The sequence below is a fragment of the Protopterus annectens genome, chromosome 12.part0, assembly GCF_019279795.1.
Source record: "Protopterus annectens isolate FY-2018-M chromosome 12.part0, PAN1.0, whole genome shotgun sequence".
Taxonomy (NCBI): Eukaryota; Metazoa; Chordata; order Ceratodontiformes; family Protopteridae; genus Protopterus; species Protopterus annectens.
The window spans coordinates 794,547,926-794,569,766 of NC_056746.1; positions in this window are offsets into that span (position 1 = coordinate 794,547,926).

Consider the following 21,841-nt stretch of genomic DNA (forward strand, 5'->3'; position numbering starts at 1 on the left):
TGATCATAGTTTTTCAAGACCTAAAATCAGACTCATTTCTCAATTTATTTTCTATAACTTGGAATCATCTTCCCTAGTCACACTCCAATTTATTCACATTAACGTTTAAGCATAAGTTGTCTGTGTTGTGTCTGCCCTGTTTTTTTTTTGTTTTTTGTTTTTTTTTATATCACAAAGCATATCATTAAATACAAGGCATGCTAAACCAGAGGGAATTCTCTTAACTGACTGCTGTTCAAATTGTACAGAAAGGGCCCCAGTCAGGTGCACATACAGATATCACATACTTGTAAGTGCATTAATCCCAGCATCCACTGCACTTCATCTCAACTTACTCAAGTCCCTGAGGGGCATAAAAAAAATTATTAAACACTGGCTTACTGTGTAATATTATAACAGCACTTGCTATTCACATATTTATATATTGTTTGAAAGAGGCCCTTTGTCTATGCAATGTGATTTTTTGTTCACAAACAATATTATACACACCATATATAAATATTACTATTTGTGTGTATAAATATATATATATATATATATATATATATATATATATATATATATATACACACACACACACACACACAGTGGATATAAAAAGAGTACACACCCCTGTTAAAATGCCAGGTTTTTGTGATATAAAAAAATGAGACCACAGTAAATCATTTCAAAACTTTTCCCACTTTTAATGTGACCTATAACCTGTAAAATTCAATTCTGTTAGGGAAAAAATATAAAAAATAAAATGTACAATAAGCTGGTTGCATAATTGTGTACACCCTTAAACTAATACTTTGTTGAAGCACCTTTTGATTTAATTACAGTATTCAGTCTTCTTGGGTACACACCTGCCATCAACTAAAGAGACTCTGATTAACTCCAAATAAAGTTCAGCTGTCCTAGTAGGATTTTCCTGACATTTACTCAGTTGCCTGCTACAGAAAAAGCCATGGTTCACAGAGAGCTTAAAAGCATCAAAGGGATCTCATTGTTGAAAGTTATCAGTCAGGAGAAGGGTACCAAAACATTTCCACAGCATTGAATATACCATGGAACACAATGAAGACAGTCATCTAAAAGTGGAGAAAATATGGAACAGTGATGTTGCAAAGAACTGGACATCCCTCCAAAACTGATGAAAAGACAAGATGAAAACTGGTCAGGGAGGCTGCCAAGAGACCTACAGCAACACTGAAGGAGCTGCAGGAATTTCTGTTTGTGTACTACATGTGACAACAATCTCCCGTATTCTCCATATGTCTGGACTATCGGGTAGGGTAGCAAGACGGAAGCCTTTTTTTACACAGAAAAATATCCAGACCCAGCTAAACTTTGCAAAACAATACATCAAGTCTCCCAAAAGCATGTGAGAAAATGTCTTATGGTCTGATGAGACCAAGGTTGAACTTTTTGGCCATAATTCTAAAATGTACGTTTGGCGCAAAAACAACACTTCACATCACCAAAAGAACACCATCCCCACGGTGAAGCATGGTGGTGGCAGTATCATGCTTTGGGGTTTCTTTTCCTCAGCTGGAACTGGGGCTTTAGTCAAGGTGGAAGGAATTATGAACATTTTCAAATACCAGTCACTTTTGGCCCAAAACTTTCAGGCGTCTGCTTGAAAGCTGAAGATGAAGAGGAATTTCATCTTTCAACATGACAATGACCCAAAGCATACATTCAAATCAACAAAAGAATGGCTTCACCAGAAGAAAATTAAAGTTTTGGAATGGCCCAGCCAGAGCCCAGACCTAAATCCAATAGAAAATCTGTGGGATGACCTGAAGAGGGCTGTACACAAGAGATGCCCTTGCAATCTGACAGATTTGGAGCACTTTTGCAAGAAAGAGTGGGCAAATATTGCCAAGTCTAGATGTGCCATGCTGCTAGACTCCTACCCAGGAAGACTGAATGCTGTAATTAAATCAAAAGGTGCTTCAACAAAGTATTAGTTTAAGGGTGTGCACACTTATGCAACCAGCTTATTGTATGCTTTTTATTTTTTATATTTTTCCCCTAACAGATTTGTTCGTTTTTCAATTGAATTGTACTGGTTATAAGTCACATTAAAGGTGGGAAAAGTTTTGAAATTTTTTATTGTGGTCTCATTTTTTTATATCACAAAAAACTGGCATTTTAACAGGGGTGTGTACACTTTTTATACCCACTGTGTGTGTGTGTGTGTGTGTGTGTGTGTGTGTGTGTGTGTGTGTGTGTGTGTGTGTGTGTGTGTGTGTGTGTGTGTGTATATATATATATATATATATATATGTGTGTGTGTGTGTGTGTGTGTGTGTGTGTGTGCGTGTGTCTATGTTTATATGTATGTCCATACCATATATCAATCACAAAAGTCAAATGGCAGGTGCTCTTACACAACTAATTGATCACCAGCCAATCAAAAAAAAAAAAAAAAACACAAAAAAGTTCAAAACTTTTTTTATTTTTGGCAGGGGGCAAGACCCCACTCCTGTACTACCCAAACTCCCTGCTAATTATATATACCAACTCCAAGATCGTACTGCAGTGAGGAAATGGCAAATTCCCTGATGCCCTCTATACCACTTTTGGGCTAAGTGGAGCCCATGCAGCCATTGTAAACTGAATGGACACTGTCTAAAGCCCTATGTCAGATATGTAGGTGCTTACCTGCATGATGCCATAATACACAATGAGCACCTGAACTCTCATCTACTTAATGTACAGGCCCTGTTGGACTCTCTGATGTGATTCAGACTGACAGTTATTGCCTCCGAGAGCAAGTAAAGCATGTCAGAGGTAACTATTTAGGATAAGTAATAAATAGGGGAATTGTTCATCACCAGAACGATAAACTAGAAACCTACCATAGTAGGCAATAAGAAGCAAGTGGGAGCAATCTCAGGGTTAGTGGAGTACTATCAAAAATGTGTACCTCATTTTTCATCTACAGTGTGTCACATTTGACAAAGAGAAAATGTGCCTTAAAGTAAAACGGACATGAGAGGGAGACACTGCTTTTAAATACTGGAAGGAAGCATTCTGTTCAGAAATTGCTTTAGCATCCCCCAGTTACAGTAAACTCTTCACTATTTATACTGATTCATTACAGATTATAGGCAGGTTCAGGCACTGTGTCTTCACAAGACCTTGATTGGGAACAACACTCCAAATGCTAAGTTACAAGCTAAACAGAGTGGAGCCCAAGCATTCCACTATTGAAACATATTGCTTAGTGATCAATGGGCACTTTTTTCACTGAAATGTCATTATTTTTATATTTTATATTTTTTATCTTTTATTGCTTATTATTCTTGTTGTTTTGCTGGAGCTTTTCTCACTGGGCCTCGGCTGAAATAGAGCTCATACCCAGTCAGACTATCCCGGTTAACAAATGTCAAAATAAAATAAAAAACATTATCTCCTTGGCAGGAAATTTGCATTGGTCACAAACCATGCCCCACCCAATTGTGGCTGGCTCCATACCCAACATAATGAGACTACTAACTTTATAGGTGGCCACTCACTTACAACCATTCAAATTTACTGTAGAGTATCAGTCAGGGCCTTCCCACCACAGTCCACATAGGCCATCTAGAGCTCACAGATGTCTAATTGATCTGAGGCATATGGCTTCAAGACAAAGAAGGGTTGAATATATCACAATGTAGCAGTTCTTGCCCTGTGATATGTCAAAATGTTGTAGAACTGAAGTAAAATTATGTAAAACATGACTGCCGTAAATAGATTATTGTTGTAAATAGTGCCAATAATATTGTCACTTTAAGACAGACAGCTACATTTCTGATTTAGCTAAAGAGATGTCCCACAGTAATCATTTTAATGAGCAGTAATTCCATTAAAATAGTGTGCAAAAGGAGAGTTATGGTCCTCTTAGTCAGAGAAGTTGGACTTGATACAGGTGGAGTTTGTGCCTGGAACAGTGGTTCTGGGATTGTGCTGCAACAAAGGAAAAGATATTCCAGAGCAACCTGCAGAAGTCTAGACAGCTACCACTAGAAATCCAGAAAAAAAAGTTTATTGAAAGGACCGGTGGACTATGATGAAATTGGTATGAGAAACTGTGTACTTTCTTTATGTGACTAACAAAAAAGGCCTTAAATTTTTCTTTTGCTTCATCTGTATATACAAAAAGAGTCTGCACGAGTATCATTTCCTTCCACTTAAAAAAATTACATTATTTTGTGGACTGGTGATCTCTGCTGGATTACTTCACAAATATGTGTGCTCTATTATTTCACAAAGTCTAACTGGTCATAGTAGAACTTCAGCAAGAATGACTGCAGGAAAAAAAATGACTCACCAAGTTCCAGTACGTCATGAAGTCTCAAACTCACTGAATGGGGAAAAAAGCAATATATGATATAACAGTTTGTAGAAAACAATAGTAGGCAGTGCGAGGCAGAGGTAGTGCACTAATCTGGGAAGGACTCAATATATGATATAACAGTTTGTAGAAAACAATAGTAGGCAGTGCGAGGCAGAGGTAGTGCACTAATCTGGGAAGGACTCAATATATGATATAACAGTTTGTAGAAAACAATAGTAGGCAGTGCGAGGCAGAGGTAGTGCACTAATCTGGGAAGGACTCAATATATGATACAACAGTTTGTAGGAAAGAATAGTAGGCAGTGCGAGGCAGAGGTAGTGCACTAATCTGGGAAGGACTGACTCAATGAAAAACTTACCATAACAATTTTAATAAAGAATGCAGACATATACACCAAATAATCACATACAGAATCATTGGCTTCACATAAAAAGTTGTTGAAGAATGAAACAGCAAGCCAAGGACTGGACCATCTCAGGCAGGCAGGAGAAGCAATCTATATGTTCATAGTACCTCCACCCCATAGAATGTTCACTGTAATGCTGAAATGCAGACAGTCCAGCACCTATGCAAGCACGACATGAGGATAGGTACCAGGCTTCAGTACCAGATGTAACCAACAACATGCAGGAAATCCACCGTGAGAATGTACATCCGCAGAGGACATGGCTGCACAGTGAAAAGCAGGCAGCAGGACTAGAAGACATCCATAGAAAGCCAAAACACATCAGCAACAACAAAAACATACATTTAAAAATTAGGTGATAAATCCACAATATGCACAAACAGAAACCACTGGGTACACCAGTCTAAAATATGACTGCGTTAACCAGGAATATGAAGTAATCCCGCAAAACAAAATAATACATATCCATGGAATACTCTATTCTGAAATCCATATGCTGCCCTCATGAGAGGAAGTGATGAACCACACACACACAGTCAGTAATCAGTCTCAAGCTGAGACATGCAGGAAAGTAAATAGCCAGATTACAGCAGCACAGATACTTCTCACAAGAAGGACATTGCCATTAGGGTACACCAGTAGAACAGCATACAAACACTGGAATCACATGTTGGAATGCAGCTGGATGAGGGTGCTTTGTAGATATAGGACACAGAATACAGGAAATAGATAGCTAATACAGCAGGCCATACAGAGGTAACAATGCTGTCTAGTCATATCACAAAACAGAGTCTAACATGCTGGTGACAGATAGGTAGCAGCACAACACAGGTTCCCATGATCCACCATTGTAGCCACAGCACAATGGCATGTATAGATGTATTGCTACAATGTTTACTAGACAAACACAATGTACAAGGACAGTGTACAGGGCACAAATACACCACTGCAAACATATGACAAGAGATACCTACAAGCAGTCGATGGCAGTATACCACCATGAAGGGTTGTGCAGGGAGGGATACTCACACCCACCAAGTGGTGTATAGCATTGAGGAAATTAGAAATTATGTTTGAGAACTTCTGCAGCAGAAAGCTCCATACAGCATTGTGCCAAATGCCTCTCATCACTGCTTTAAGGATGGAGGTGGGCCTTGTAGGATGGCTTCTTTCAATCTGCTCAAATAGTTCTGCTCATATGCAATGACAATAAGCTTTTATAGGTTCATAGGTTCATACTAGGCTATCTGCCCTAGAGCATTTATAACCTTAGCCAGAGTGTGTTTGGCTTTCGCCACCCATTTTAAATTAATTTTGCTATGCCCTTTTTCGAGGTTAGTATACTGTGCCTCTGTCTAACAGTGACACAGAAGTGATACCCGGGGTAAACCTACGATCTCCAATCCACTCATCAAGATTCCTCTTGAAGAGAGTCAATGAGGGACTCTGCCTAACCTGGACTGGGATTTTATTCCAGAGTGAAGGGAGCCTCTGGGTTATGAATCTGTCCCTCCAGCATGTCCTATTCATTTCAGTGCAGAGGTTCAAGTCTCTCGAGCGCGTAGCTTGATGGGATTTGGATTTTCTGAGGTGCAGCATGTCCATTAATTCCGGGTTGGACATGATTTTATACGTCAGGCACAGATCGCCTCTGAGCAGGCGGTATGCCACTGATTAGAGCTGGAGTTTCTTTAACCGGGCAGCATATGGCATTTGTTTGAGCCCTTTGATCCTCTTGGTGAGGCACGTTTGGGGTCTTTCCAGTTGCTGCAGGTGTCTGGTAAGGTACATCCCAAAAGGGGCATTGTACTCAATTATGGGCCTGATGAGGGATGAGTAAAGAGGTACGATGACCTCCCCTGATCTAGATGCGAATCCCTTCATGATTAGGTGGGCTATATAAAATGTTTTTCTAATCACTTTGGCCACGTGGTTGTCAAATGAGAGATTGCTATCAACTTGGGTCCCCAGGTCCCTAATTACTTCTTCTGTACTTAATGGATTACCACCTATGTGGTAATTTGTGGGCACTTTGTTTTTGCCATAGGGGATGACTATACACTTTTTGGCGTTTAGCTTGAGGCCATGGCTCTGGCACCAGTTGTCTGTTTCTATGAGGCCCTTTTGGAGGATGCTTGTGTCGGCTGGAGAGTCGATTATGGCGCCCAGTTTGCAGTCATCTGTGAACTTGGTCAGCCACAGTCCTTCCATGTTGGCCTGTACCTCTGAGAAATATATACCGAACAAGAGAGGTCCCAGGACTGAGCCTTGTGGGATGCCACTTGTAACTGGTTTGGAGTCTGACATGGCTCCGGCAATTCTAACCATGTGTGTTCTGTCCTTGAGCCAGTTTGCAACCCATCTAGTGACATAGGGGTTTATATTTAAGCTGGTGAGCTTATCTATAATTCTCGAGTGGGGTATTGTATCGAAGGCTTTTGCGAGGTCCAGGTAGGCTGTGTGGACCACCTTCCCCTCGTCAATGGCCTTGGTGACTGTTTCAAAGAAATCGACCAGGTTTAAGCGGCAGGATCTGCCCTTAACAAAGCCGAACTGGGTAGGATCCAGTGTCTGTAGGTCCCCAATATCTTTATTTATGAGGTCCATGATGATCCTTTCCATAGCTTTGCAGACCAAGCTAGTGAGGCTTATGGGGTGATAGTTTCCAGGATCCGTTGAGGCACCACCTTTGTGGAGAGGGACCACTGTTGCTGTACGCCACTCTTTGGGTACATATCCTGTAGTAAGGCTGAGATTGAACAGTAGTTTTATGTTTGGGTTTAGCTCTTCTTGGAGTTCATGTAGGATGCGGCCTGGGACACCGTCTGGTCCCATTGATGCTGTGTTTTTTGCTTTGGAGAGGGCGGCTCTTACCTGAGCATCTGAGATGTCAGAGGGGCAGCACTCTGCTGGGATGGATATTTGCCCTTTTGGTGGGGAGGTTGGGGAGAAGTTTGTGCTGAACCTGTCAGCTAGGATGTTGGCAATATCTGTGGGTTCAATATTGGAGTAATTCTGAGCATATCTGGGAATTCCCACCCAGGTTCCTAACATAACTAAAGAAAGCCTTGTGATTATCCTTAGTGTCCTGTGCAATTTTTCTCTCGAAGCTGGCCTTAGACGATTTTATGAGTGCCCATAGTTTTTTGCTAATACTAATCAGAGATGCCTTCCCTTTTTGAGATTTTGCTCTATCATGTAGTAGCTTCCTCCTTCTATTGTATAGTTTGTTTATGGCTGGGGTCCACCAGACAGGACGTCTGCCTTTGGAGGACTGGGTCTTGGTTTAATTTGGGATTGCATGATCCATGCATTCCTGAAGGTGTTCATAGAATGCATTTATAAAGGATTCTGCGGTCTGGGCCATATTTTCCACAGGCTCGGGGGCTTTGAAGGATTCCACCTCGGTTTTGAGGAGTGTGAAATTTGCTTTAGAGAAGTTTTTCACTGTGGTTTTCTGGGCAGGGGGTGGGGTCGGGATGTGAATATCCAGTGATATTAGTTTATGGTCTGATCTTACCAGTGAGGGATACACTTCTGGTCTGGAGCATAGAGTCCCCATGTTGGTGATGATCAGGTCCAGTATGTTTTCCCCTCTTGTGGGAGTGGTAACAAGTTGTTCCATAGCATTTGAGTTTATAAATTCTAGGAACCTTTGGGCTAGGGTGTTGGAGCTAGAGTAATGCTCCCAGTCTATGTTTGGGTAGTTGAAGTCGCCCAATATAATGGTGTTTGGAGAGACCTTCATATTTTCCAGTGTTCTCAGGAAGGCCGAGTGGGGTTCCTGGGTTTGGGAGGGTGGTCTGTAGCAGGCTATAAACTGGAAGGAGTTTTACCCACTGTTAGTTGCACATGGATAGTCTCTGATGCTTCGTGCTGTGCCACCAACCTGGAGGTGTGGGTATCTTTGACAAATATTGATACTCCCCCTCCTTTTGTGGCTCAGTCCAAGTTTTGGGGCCGAAAAGCATGGTATGAGGTATAACCTGGTAGTGCTGGGGTGCTCTCGGGAGCCTTGAACCAGGTTTTTGCTACTGCACAGATATCGATGTTCTCCATGCTAAGGAGAGTTTCGAATGCATGCATCTTGAGGTTTAGACTTCTGGCATTGAGTAGCATTACTCTTAGTTTCTTATCCCTTATGATACCTATGGAGGTGGGTTTGTCTTTTGAGCCTTGCCTAAAAAAGGCACTATGGGGGAAGCAAGAGCCTTTGCCAATATCCAAAAGCCCAGGGGTGACAGGTGCAAGCTGTCCCTAGCGAAGCATCATGGCTTGTCAAGCATGTCATCCCAGGCTGACAGGCATTGGATCCCCTTTGAATGACACCAATACTTAAGCCAGTTGTTGAAACTGATCATCTTGTCTTCATATTGTGGCATCATTCTTGGTGAGGGTAAGATGCTACTCAAGTTCAGGGTCATACCGGCCTGGGATACATGCTCAGAGAGCTCCTCTATGTCTCTTTTCATGTAGTCCAGGGAGGTACATCTCCGGTCATTCACACCAGCAGAGACAATGACCGAGTCATATTTGTACTTGCCTTGAAGTAACCTGAGTGCTTGTGTTATGTGGCGGATCCTAGCGCCCGGCAGGCAGCTCACCATGACCTTCTCCTTGTTCAGCCTGGTGAGCGGGAAGTCAGTGTGCTTGACGATAGAGTCACCTATTACAAGTGTATCAGGTGTGTTGTTTAGCCTTAACGGCTGTGACTGTTTGGCACACTGGCTTTGTGAGCTATGTGTTGCACATGTTTTGTTTTGGGGTAGCAGTTGCTTGGGTGTCTGCTTTGGAGGTCTCTGCTGCTTAGGCAGATTTTTATTTAGAGCCTCCGAGTATGTTTTTGTGTGTTTATGTGTTTGGTTTGCTGTCGTGGTAGGTCTATGTGAGACTGGAATTGTAGTGAGTGTGGTTTCCTTCTCCTTCTGACTGGTTATGCCAGTACTGAGTTGAGAGAGCTTAGCCTCCAGTTTGGCTATATGGTTGCATCTCTCACATGTGTTGGAATTTGTTGGGAGGAGGAGAGGGTTGTCTGTGTACATGAGGCAGTTATAATATTGCCTCAAGATTCCCAGATTCACCAGCTGGACCGGAGAGGAGATTGACAACTGACCTTTGGACATGCTAGAATAGTACTGGGAATTCCTTTATAATTGAAAAAAAGGGCCAATGGGGAACAAGGTACTCAAGGGGAGTTTGTGAGGGTGTAGTGCTTTTAATTTTTTAGTGCTGACTTATATAATTGCTTTAGTGAGCAAGTGCCAGGTAACTTAAATGCAATGTGTTACAGGTAACTTAAAACGACAAACAGTAACTTTCTTTCAAGTGAAACAAGGAAATAAGTACAGTAAGCAATGCAGATATCACTAGGGATCCACACAAGCGCTGAAAAGCCACGTTTTAGGTGGAATTAGCGTTTCAGGGAAATAAACAAACAAACAACAAGCATACAAACAAAGCTAGATTCAGCAGGCCTGGATCTAGTATATGCTACAGCAAACAAGGTGCACCAATTTCAGTAAGAAACAGTTCAAATATGCAGGCACTATAAGCCTTTAACCAGAAATTCACAGCTCAGAAGGGCAGAGTCCAGCCTCTCCTCCCACAAGAGTGCAGACCACAAACCTTCTTAATGTAAAATAACTGGCCTGAAGCCCAAGTGCTTAAACCAGAACTAATACACTTTTAGAATAACAGACACTGAGCCCTCAATCAGCAGTTCCCAACTTAGAAGGATGTAAACTACCTGTCCTGCCACCACAGTGCAGGCCACAAACCTTCCTAATGTAAAACAACTGATCTGAAGCCCAAGTGCTTAATCAAAAAGACTTAGAATGATAACTACACTTTAATCAAGTTACTACCAAGCAGTAAAAAATACAATTGAATACTTTAAAGAATGCCTGGATTAGTGCTCAAGTTATACAAACAAAGCTAGATTCAGCAGGCCTGGATCTAGTCTATGCTACAGCAAACAAGGTGTACCAATTTCCGTAAGAAGCAGTTCAAATATGCAGGCACTATAAGCCTTTAACCAGAAATTCCCAGCTCAGAAGGGCAGAGTCCAGCCTCTCCTCCTACAAGAGTGCAGACCACGAACCCTCTTAATGTAAAATAACTGGCCTGAAGCCCAAGTGCTTAAACCAGAATTAATACACTTTTAGAATAACAGACACTGAGCCCTCAATCAGCAGTTCCCAACTTAGAAGGATGTAAGCTACCTGTTCTGCCACTACAGTGCAGACCACAAACCTTCTTAATGTAAAACAACTGGTTTGAAGCCCAAGTGCTTAAACTAAAAGGCTTAGAATGAGTTACACCAAGTAGTAATAAATACAATTGAGTACTATTAAGATGACGCAAAAGCAAAATAAAGTAGGAAGAAACACAAATACAGTAAAAGCAGATACATTTTTTTTTTTGAGTGAGCAAATGAGATGGACCCAGGAGTTACAGGACAGAAACATGTGCAAATGCAGGCCTTCAAATCAGAAAGTTGAGAGAGATGGAAGACTGCCCAAATGGTCAATAACTACAAATTCTGGGCCAGAACCACTCCTTATGTGGTAGACAGGTTACCTAATGCTTACCACTCCCACTGATAAGCTAGAAGGCTTCCCTCCAACACAGAAAGGCTTGGGGGCTCAGAAGCTTACAAACAGTCCTGGATGCAGCAAATCTGTATCTGGAACACTAATTACAGGAAAGGTAGGAAACAGGCTTACAATTTTTTTTTTTTCAGAAAAGTAGCAAAAACAGTAGTAAAACAATTCACATGCAGTGCAAGCTGGCACACTTGAGTATGTAGCAATATTAGTCCACACACAGTTTGAAAAAATGTAATTAAATTAAAAAGGATTAAAAGCAAGTGCAGAAAGGGTTTTTATTAGGTAGAATGCAGTAAAGAGATGGGACTGGGGGAGTGTCCTAGATCAAATCTACAGTGGGGCGGGCACTGCAAAAGCCACCAAATTTAAACTACAACCAAGAACAGGGAGGGGGGTGGAGAAGACAGTTTCAACAGAGATGTGAGGAATCACAGTGCAAATTTATAAAACCAGAAAAATATATACTGATCTCTGTATATTTGCAGAACAGTAAGACAACAGATATCTAAGCAACAATTTAGCTCTATAATACAGAATAATACAGAAAAATATACTCAGCTCTATATATTTGCAGATAGTCTTGTAAGGCTCTCTCTCAGTGCACAGGTTAAATATTTAATGAAGGCCAGAGCTGCATGAATAATACATGGTGCAGATCCACCTCTGCCATCCTTCCACACTTTCTGAGTCCATTTTAGTGAAGCATCATATAACGCCCATATTGATCAAAAGCTCAGAGGGAAAGGTGGTTGCACCCCTATGCGCATTGAACAGGAATCTTGTAACAGCAGCGCCAGACTTAAATCTAATTGCCATGAAACCACTCTAGAAGCGACACAGCTTTATGACAGTATTGGTCCCACAACACAACATATTTATCTGCTATTTCCACCAGTGTAGAAGTATGTGCAACTCCTTGATCTCAATGTGGAATGCAGAGACACGTGCACTGCATGCGTATATGAAGTTGTTGCACATGGTGCCTAATGATCTGCCCAGGTGGAATAAACACCACAGTGAGTATGTGTCACGGGAAGGCCATTCAAATGGCATTGTATTTAACCATAAAAGCCATCATCACATACTGTGGTGAGTGTAATCCCTCCAAACCCTCAGTAATACTATGTGTCTCATTAAATATGATATTGTATACCTCCTTACACTTGCTGGTCATGAAACAGTACAGGGCGAGTCTTATTCTGCTGGAGCCATGTTGTAAAGCTATCAGCACACACTCATGCAGGTAGCGAATATGCCATGCATAAGCCACAGTGGCCTGTGATGCAGGCAATCTGTCCTTCCTTAAGTTTTGAGTATGCACAACCGAGACATACCTGCTGCATAATTACAGTGCTGCACTATGAATGTCCGTGTGCACAGGGTCAAGAACATGCCCTTCTTGGCATGCTGCCCTTTATGCCTTGTGAATCATATGAGTTGCTGTAAATCCTCCTCCCCTGCCCCTTGAATGCAACCTTCTATAGGGATGGTAGGCATCTTGAAGGAACTACTCACTTCTTCCTTAATAGCAGTGACCAACCTATCTGTGGACACCTCCGCTGGTCTAGGAGGATGGTGGGGGGGCTATACTATGGACCAATTCCTCCCTCTCGCTGTCTCTTTGATAATGATCTGTCCCCTGCAATGCAAGTCACTTTGGCATACAGCCTCAGTATTAGTGACCCACAACAGGACAGAAAGCTCTCTGTAAATGACATGGGATTATCCCTCTGGCTCGTCAGAGTTCCATAAATGGCTCTGGCTGTCTAAGGCTGTACTTTCTTATGTGTAGTACTCTCCGAGATGCCATAGCTATCCTATAGAATCCCCAAACAACAAGTGCATTTATAAGGTAACACAGCAGAGTGCTGTTCACACTGGTCCACTGGTAGGTGCATCCTTCCAGAGGCAGAGAACATGAAGTACACTACGTGGAACAGCCTACTACTTGGAGAGCTGATGCATGAGAAAATACAGAAACAGCCTTTTGTGCATACAGCCTGCCGTACATGCTCATCTGCATCATAGGTGGTTCTCTCTTTACCAATCCATAGTAGATGCAAAGAAGTATACAGCAAAGTGAATACATGACATTTACAGTATGTTAGTATAGAGCAACCTGGGAAACAGTATAAAAATGAAGAGGTTATAAAATGGAAAAGAAGGAAATTGGAACAATTGCCAGGTTAACAACAAAAGTAGTTGAAATTATACAGTTTGATGTAGATCTGTTGTGCTAAAATATATGTAAGAAGTACAAATGGATAAATGTTACTCTCTAAAGTATGACAGCAGCAGATGTTTAATAAAGAGCTCTTAAAAGTTTCAACACTTGCTACAAGAGGTCTACTCTTAAAACTGCAATGTATCTGGGGATTTATATTACTGAAAAATTTAGCAGGGAACAGAACTGGTGTTGAAGAAGATGGCAAAACATTTTTAAATACAGCTTAATTCCATTGCAAAAGCAACAGAGACCTCCAAAGCAGCCATCCAAGCAACCTCCACACCCCATCACCAACCATGAAACACATACTTCACAAAATCAGTGTGCCACGCAATCACAGCCCTTAACGCAAAATAACATACCCAACACACTAGTAATAGGTGACTATAGTCAGACACACTGATGTCCCACTAAGTAGGCTGAACAAAGAGAAGGTTACAGTTAGCTGCCTGTCAGGTGCCAGGATCCACCACATAACACAAACACTCAGGTCACTCCAGAACAAGTACAGATACAACTCTGTCATTGTCCATGTTGGTGTGAATGACCTGAGATGTACCTCCCTGGACTGCATGAAAAGAGACATGGAAGAGCTCTCTAATCATGTAGCCCAGGCTGGTATGACCCTGACCCTGAGTAGCATCTTGCCCTCACCAAGAATGATGCCACAGTATAAAGAAAAAATGATCAATTTCAACAACTGGCTAAGTTTCTGGTGTCATTCAAAGGGGATCCAGTATCTGTCCGCCTGGGATGACATGCTCGACAAGCCACGTTGTTTCGCAAGAGATGGCTTGCACTTGTCACCCTTAGGCTTTTGAATACGGGCCAAGGCTCTTGCCACCTCTATAGTGCCTTTTTTAGGCAAGGTTCAAAAGACAAACCCACCACCATAAATAGCACAAGTAACCAAAAACTGAGGGCAATGCTACTCAACGCCAGAAGTCTAAACCTCAAAATGCATGCACTCGAGGCACTCCTCAGTATGGAGAACATCAACATCTGTGCAGTAATAGAAACCTGGTTTAAGGCTCCTGAGAGCACCCCAGCACTACTAGGCTATAACTCATACCATAACTTTCGGCCACAGAACCAGGACCGAAACACAAAAGGCGGGGATGCATCCATATTCGTCAAGGATACCCACACCTCCAGGTTAGTGGTGCAGCACGATGCATCAGAGATCATCCATGTGCAACTAACAATGTGAAAAACTGCAATCCAAATTGTAGCTTGCTACAGATCACCCACCATGGCCGAGGACCCCCATTCCACATTTCTGTAGGCACTGGGAAATATGAAGGGCCTACCAAACACCTTAATACTGGGTGATTTCAATTACCAAACATAAACTGGGAGAACTACTCAAGTACTAACTCCCTTGCCCAACGCTTCCTAGAATTTATAAACTCGAACGCCCTGGATCAACTGGTCAACACCCCCACCAGAGGGAACAACATATTGGACCTGGTCATCACCAACAGGGGTGACCGGTGTTCCACACCGGAGGTCAACCCCTCGCTGGTTAGATCAGACCATAGGCTAATCACTCTGGATATCCACATTCTACCCCAATCAAGGAAACCACCATGAAAAACTTTTCAAAAGCAAACTTCATGTTACTTAAGACTGGGGTGGAAAGGTTCACAGTCCCCATGCTAAAGGACAATGCTGTCCAAGCTGCTGAAACCTTTACATAGGCACTCTATGAGCATCTGCAAGAATGCATGGATTGTGCTATCCCAAGTAAAACCAAGGCTCACTCCTCCAAGAAAAGGAAACCAGTCTGGTGGACCCATGCCATAAACAAGCTATACAATAGAAGAGGAAACTAGTACAGAAAAGAGTAAAATCCCAAGAAGGAAAGACATCCCTGATCAGTATCAGAAAGAAACTATGATCCCTCATTAAATCATCCAAGGCTAGTTTCGAAAGAAAAATTGCCAATGACTCCAAAGATAACCACAAAGTGTTCTTTAGCTATGTCAAGAACCTAAGTGGAAACTCTCAGATCTGCTCTGAGTTAGTGCAGAATGGCACAAAATACACTGAACCGACTGATATTGCAAACATTCTGGCAGACAGGTTTAGTGCAAACTTCACCCCCCTCTCACCCCCTAAAGGGCCCATAACCATACCAGAAGAATGTAGGGCCCCATCAATCACTGATACACAGGTTAAAACAGTCCTATTCAAAGCCAAAAACACAGCTTCAATGGGACCGGACGGGGTCCCAGGCTGTGTCTTACAAGAGCTCCAAAATGAACTAACCCCTCTCCTAAACACACTGTTCAAACTCAGCCTCTCTACAGGCTACGTACCCACAGAGTGGTGCACAGCAACAGTTATCCTGCTCCACAAAAGTGGAGCCACAACGGACCCCGGGAACTATCGCCCTATAAGCCTGACTAGCCTGGTCTGCAAGGCTATGGAACACATCATCATGGAACTCATTAACAGAGACATTGGAAACCTCTAAACCTTGGACCCTACCCAGTTTGGTTTTGTTAAGGGCAGATCATGCCTCCTAAACCTGGTGGACTTCTTTGAGATGGTTACCAAGGCATTAGACAAGGGAAAGGAGGTCCACACAGCCTACCTAGACCTCGCAAAGGCTTTCAACACCATTCCCCATTCTAGTATTATAGACCAGCTCACCAGCTTGAACATAAACCCCTACATCACGAGATGGGTTGCCAACTGGCTCATGGATAGAACCCACATGGTGAGAGTTGCAGGCTTTACGTCCGACTCTAAACCGGTTACAAGTGGCGTCCCCCAGGGCTCAGTCCTAGGACCCCTCCTGTTCAGTATATACTTCTCAGAGGTACAGGCAAGCATAGGAGGACTATGGCAGACCAAGTTCGCAGACGACTGCAAACTAGGGGCCATAATTGATTCTCCGGCTGATACAGACACCCTCTAGATGAGTCTCACTGAGACGAATACCTGGTGTCAAAATCATGGCCTCAAGCTAAATGCCAAAAAGTGCATAGTCATCCCCTTTGGAAAAAACAAAGTACCCTCGAACTACTACATAGGTGGTAGTCCCCTAAATACAGAAAATGTAATAAGGGATCTGGGGACCCAAGTAGATAGTAATCTCTCCTTTGATAATCATATTGCCAAGGTAGTTAGAAAATCCTTCTATGTGGCCCACCTAATCACAAAAGTGTTTGCATCTAGAACAAAAGAGGTTATTGTGCCTCTCTACTCATCACTCATTAGACCCATCTATTCTTTCAGGTAGATTATCTTAATCACACCTCCTGTTCCCCATTACTTGACCTCTGTATTCCGTTGCAATGAAAACATTATTAATAAGAAAACTGAAAGATGTCATGGAAGGGATGGTGTCAGTTTTTGCTGCACTTATTTAACACATTTGCCTACTCCTTAATCAACTGATAAGTGTAAAAAGCAGCAAGTCTCCACTTCCTACATAATAATTACTCTTTATTTCTGTTTTACTTGTTTACTTGTTAAACAGTTAACACTCTAGGCCCAAGTTCCTGTTTTCAGGGGTGCCTGGAAGCACTGTTTGGTTGACCATTTCTTTCAGAGTTAAATAGTTTGCAAGTGGATAATGAGGGAAATCAAACCAGAGACTACAGAATGAATTTCATACATAGTCTTTAATTCTCTGCTTTAAACTGCCAGACTTATTGCTATTTGCTGATTTGCTTTATTTTGCTGGCTAACAATCGTGGATTAAGCAATTCATAATTAATAGTCAACATATCTGACTGGCATCATATTTGGTAGTCTGATTAGAAGATTACAGAGCTGTTCATGAGCTGTTTCCTATGGTACAAGGTTTGATTCCTTCAACCTCCATTGTCTAACTGCATGACTCAGCAAGTCACTTAACAGAACACCGCTCTTGGGCTGAGCCTGAAAATGGTCCATGGAGATCGGCGGTCTACCCGGGAAAACAAATAACATAAATCTCTCTTTTTTTTTTTATAGTCATGTCATCATAACCTCAACTTAATATGTGCATCCATAACAGAAATAGACTCCTTTTATTTCTTTTACTTCGCCAGACAGGACTCATAATATTTCAGAGGGAAGGTAAAGCTGATATTACAACATGAGAAAAATAATTACATATGCATTCTTCATGGTGAAGAAATGGAGCTCAGGCAGACCAAGCCTTCTTTCATTCACCTTGCTATGGGACTACATACAGACTTACTAAAACTAGCTGTGGTAATCACACCAAGTTAAGTGGTGTTAGGTGATATACAGAACAATACCTCATTAGGATTCAGGAGCAGAGTTTTATGGTGTTGCAAAGGCAGGTTGATGACAGACAATCTGCAAGATAGTGCCAATTCCCTATAATAAGGCTTTCTTCCACACCTCTCTTAGTGTGTTACCACTTAAGGATGTGGCGTGAAATCTCTGAGCACAACAGACAAGGTGGCAGCTATCATGGCAAAAGGTATTTTTGCTTTTTCATGTACTTATATGGGTGGCTTTTATTGCTTCTTGCCAGAAGACTGGCACAAAAAAAAAAAAACTGCAGCTTTGATAAGCATGCCTTGTGACCACCATCATCATCAACCCAAGAATCTCTACAGAAATGATCTGGGAGTTTCTGTGCCGACATGGATTGACCATTTCCACTTTGTTTCATCTATCATTATAATTTCCTTTAGGAAACACAGCACAGCTTAGTTTCTGCATAAACATGGTAATAGAATATGTTCTAATTACATAGTGTGAGTTCTCTTTCTGGGTTAGTACAGACGCTCTTTTAAAAAAACGCATTACTAGTTTGTCACACTGTGCTTCTTGTGTTCCATTTAATGAACTTTTAACCTTTTTAAATATTTTAAAGTTTTTATCACTAAAACAGAAAATGAAATCTGAAATGAAGAACATTATGTTTAACAATGAAAATATTAACATTATATTCAATTTAATGAAAAGGAAAAAAGAGCTGAACCCTGCATTCATGTCAAGCTGTACAAAGTCAAAATGTGTGTAAATAAAGCCAGTCTAAAAGCTGCATTTTATTAATGGGAACAACATTGTTCAGTACATGTTTTAGTACAGATGACCAGATTTGGACAAAGAATATTACATACCAGTAGTTCTTAATTTTCGAAAACATTTTGTTTGTTTCTTGGATGTAAGGGTACCTCGTTTACTTCCTGAAAATAACAAAGAAAAAAATACCACTGAGTTTCTCTGAACAGGTGTTTTTTCTGAAGACACCCTTACAGAGTTACAGGTACAGTTTTCCTGCTGTTTCTTTCACCCACACATTTCATAACGCTTCTTCTTCACGTAGTGCTGCAGGAAACACAACTAGATTTCTGCAGGGAATAACAAAATTAGTTTCTCTATCTTTCTTTCTTTCTACCTCTTTATTTTCACCTTCATAAAGGTGACTCGAGGTCTCAGTTTGATTAGAGGGTAAGAGCTGTAAGCCTGAAAATGCTATGTACTTAAAATATTGACTTTAATGTACCACTTCAAGGAAGGACCAGGCTAAATTGTAGTTGCTGAAAATATGGTATCAATTGCAACTTGATGCAAGAGAATACTGTACTGAGCCAATTCTGTTATTTAACTCGTGTTAAAAATCACATTATTTCCCTGAGATATGGTTCAGCATTTTTTTCCTTTTGAGGGGAAGCTAGATTAATGTTAGCTACTCAAAGAAGTCAAATTCTTCTTCATGGTTTTATAAAGATTGACTGTTAGAAGGTCTGAGAACCAACCGTCTATAGCATTTGAAACTACAGAAAATGTCATTTACATACACATTTGGCTGAGCAGTAGATATCAAATTCAAAGGAAATGTTATTGCAAAATTCATCTGTGGATTCTAAATAAGTAGTTTATCCACTGTATATCAACTGCATTGTAAAATGTGATCAAATATCAAATGAGCTATTAGCAATTTAAGAGATTTAAACAGAAAAGTCATGCTAAATTAATTTAATTTTACTCCTTTTGTGTACTGATGTAAAAGGCAGTGAAATTCTCCAGTAAAGGACTTCAAAAGTATGTAGTAAAGGTCTAGTAGTGCAATATAGTAACAACAGCTAATGCAAAAACAGAGAACAAAGATAAAACAAATGCATTTGCTACAGAAATAATACTAACAGAAAATAAATGACGATCAAGACCATGAGAAAAGCACAGGTGTCCTACATATATGCCACCTATGGACCTTTAGTCACTGTGCACAAATGGGTCAAAAAGAATTCATACAAATGTGAAGATGCTTTATTTTGACAGGCCAGATAAAAATAGGAAAATATCTCACAGATAACATACCTGGTTCCATGGCACAGAGATACAAAGCCTTGATTACACACAGATGACCCAAGTTCATGCAGCAGCTCAGGTGCTGGAACAGTCACGTAGATGAGGATGAGTGAGGGCATCAGAGGCCGAATCATTCTTGCAGGAGTGACAGGCCAGTTCTGTTGTTGCAACATGAATATCTAGCATGGCCAGGTACCTGGTACACTGCAGCAAACTGAGGATATAGTCTAGCTTCAACAAGCTTGTGACAGTAGCCTCTACTGCTCATGTCCATAAGCACACAAGCAGAAAAATGGAAGGCATTGCAAACCATCCTTCATTGCACAGGTTTATATATCAGCCATTACAGCTGGGATAGAGTAATTAAAAATACTCCTGATGGGTAAAATAGTTATTGAGGAAAAGGTGTTGGGTATTTCTCTGACCTGGGAACAATTTGGGTCCACCCTTACCCTTGGGAGACCTCAGTGTGGGTTACTGGGATGATGGCACCCCCTACTCCTGTAAGTTGGCTGATCCAATGAGGCAGGGCATGGCACATACAGTTTTCATCCCTCCCTCCACTTAGTTGTCACTTCAGGGAAGATGGTGAGATCTTTATCTCCCTGTGGAACAAATGGACTCAAGATCGATAGTAGGGGGGTTGATGGTCAGCAGCCAGAGACAAAAAGAATGCAAACAATTTCTCACAGATAACTTAGTAGGTAATACCAGCTGAGTTCCATGGTACAGAGGAAAGGAACACTGACTATAACCCAGGTGACTGGGGTTAGACTATTGGCCCTGGGAATGGAATTGCTAGGCATGGGGGGCGTGAAGGGGTATGCCCACTCTCTCCTCATAGGGGGAAGGTGGGGTTGTGCACACTCAGGGGCACACTGGGGAGCGAGAGCTCCCTAGTGGAGACTAGAGAGATCACCACTATTGTCTCAGGGGAGAGGTAGAGTTGCATGGCGGTAACACTCCTTGCAGAAATTCAGGGGATGTCATCAGTAGATACCCTACTGTATATCACTTCCCTGCTCCTTGCTGTGTAAGAACATGGGCAGGAAAGACAGATAAGCAGAAAAAAATCTTGAATCACCCTAATGACAGCCGGGGTGACAATAGTTTTCATTTGTCTTTTGTTTAGCAGAAAATTAAAGGGCTAATGGACTGAATGAAGGTCCAATGGTCAGGAGCAACGGGGACAAAATGTCATTAAAAAAACTTAGTAGGTGATACTGAATGGGTAGAAGTTAAACTTTTGGCTAAGTATCTCAACTATATTAATAGCATAGATATAAAAAGAAGAAATGGCAGCACACAACGATAAAAGGCTGAAGATAAGAAAGACACTGTCATCCTTTAGTGCTATCAGCTCATTTGATGCAAGCACTTAATATGATGTTAAATAAACAGATTGATTTCAAGCTGAAATGATACATAAAGTTCTACTTTTCCTGCACAGCAGCCTTCTTTAGAGGATATAGCTTATAAAAGAAAACACATAATTTCCCTTGAGCCCCTTCCAACCAGACACCAGTTTCCACTTCAAACATCAGCTACATCTTGTGTCTAGGTACACTTCTGAAATTAACTAGTAGTATATAAAAATTAGGTGGATGTGTGTTAGATCCAATGGCATAGTTTTCATCCCCACTACAGCTCAGATGACTTTAGCGAGTATGGGTGCCAGAGCAGTCATGTAAGGAAATGGGAGGACATAGCCACAGATGGTTCACCCATCCTGGAAGAAGGAAGTCTGCTGTAAGTGTGCCTGTAGTGGAGGCCATGGGTTAGCTCTAGCCAGAAGGAGTTTAAGGTGCACAGCACTTCTTAATATAAATCCAAATTAAGAAACTAGACAGAAGAATTATTATTCAGACTTTGTTAACCATGTAAGATCAATTTTTCAAAGCTGTTTTGAAAGCTTAGCACTAGCTATGTGATTTACTCAAATCACAATGTATGTAAGTGGATGTAGTTAGAATCATCCT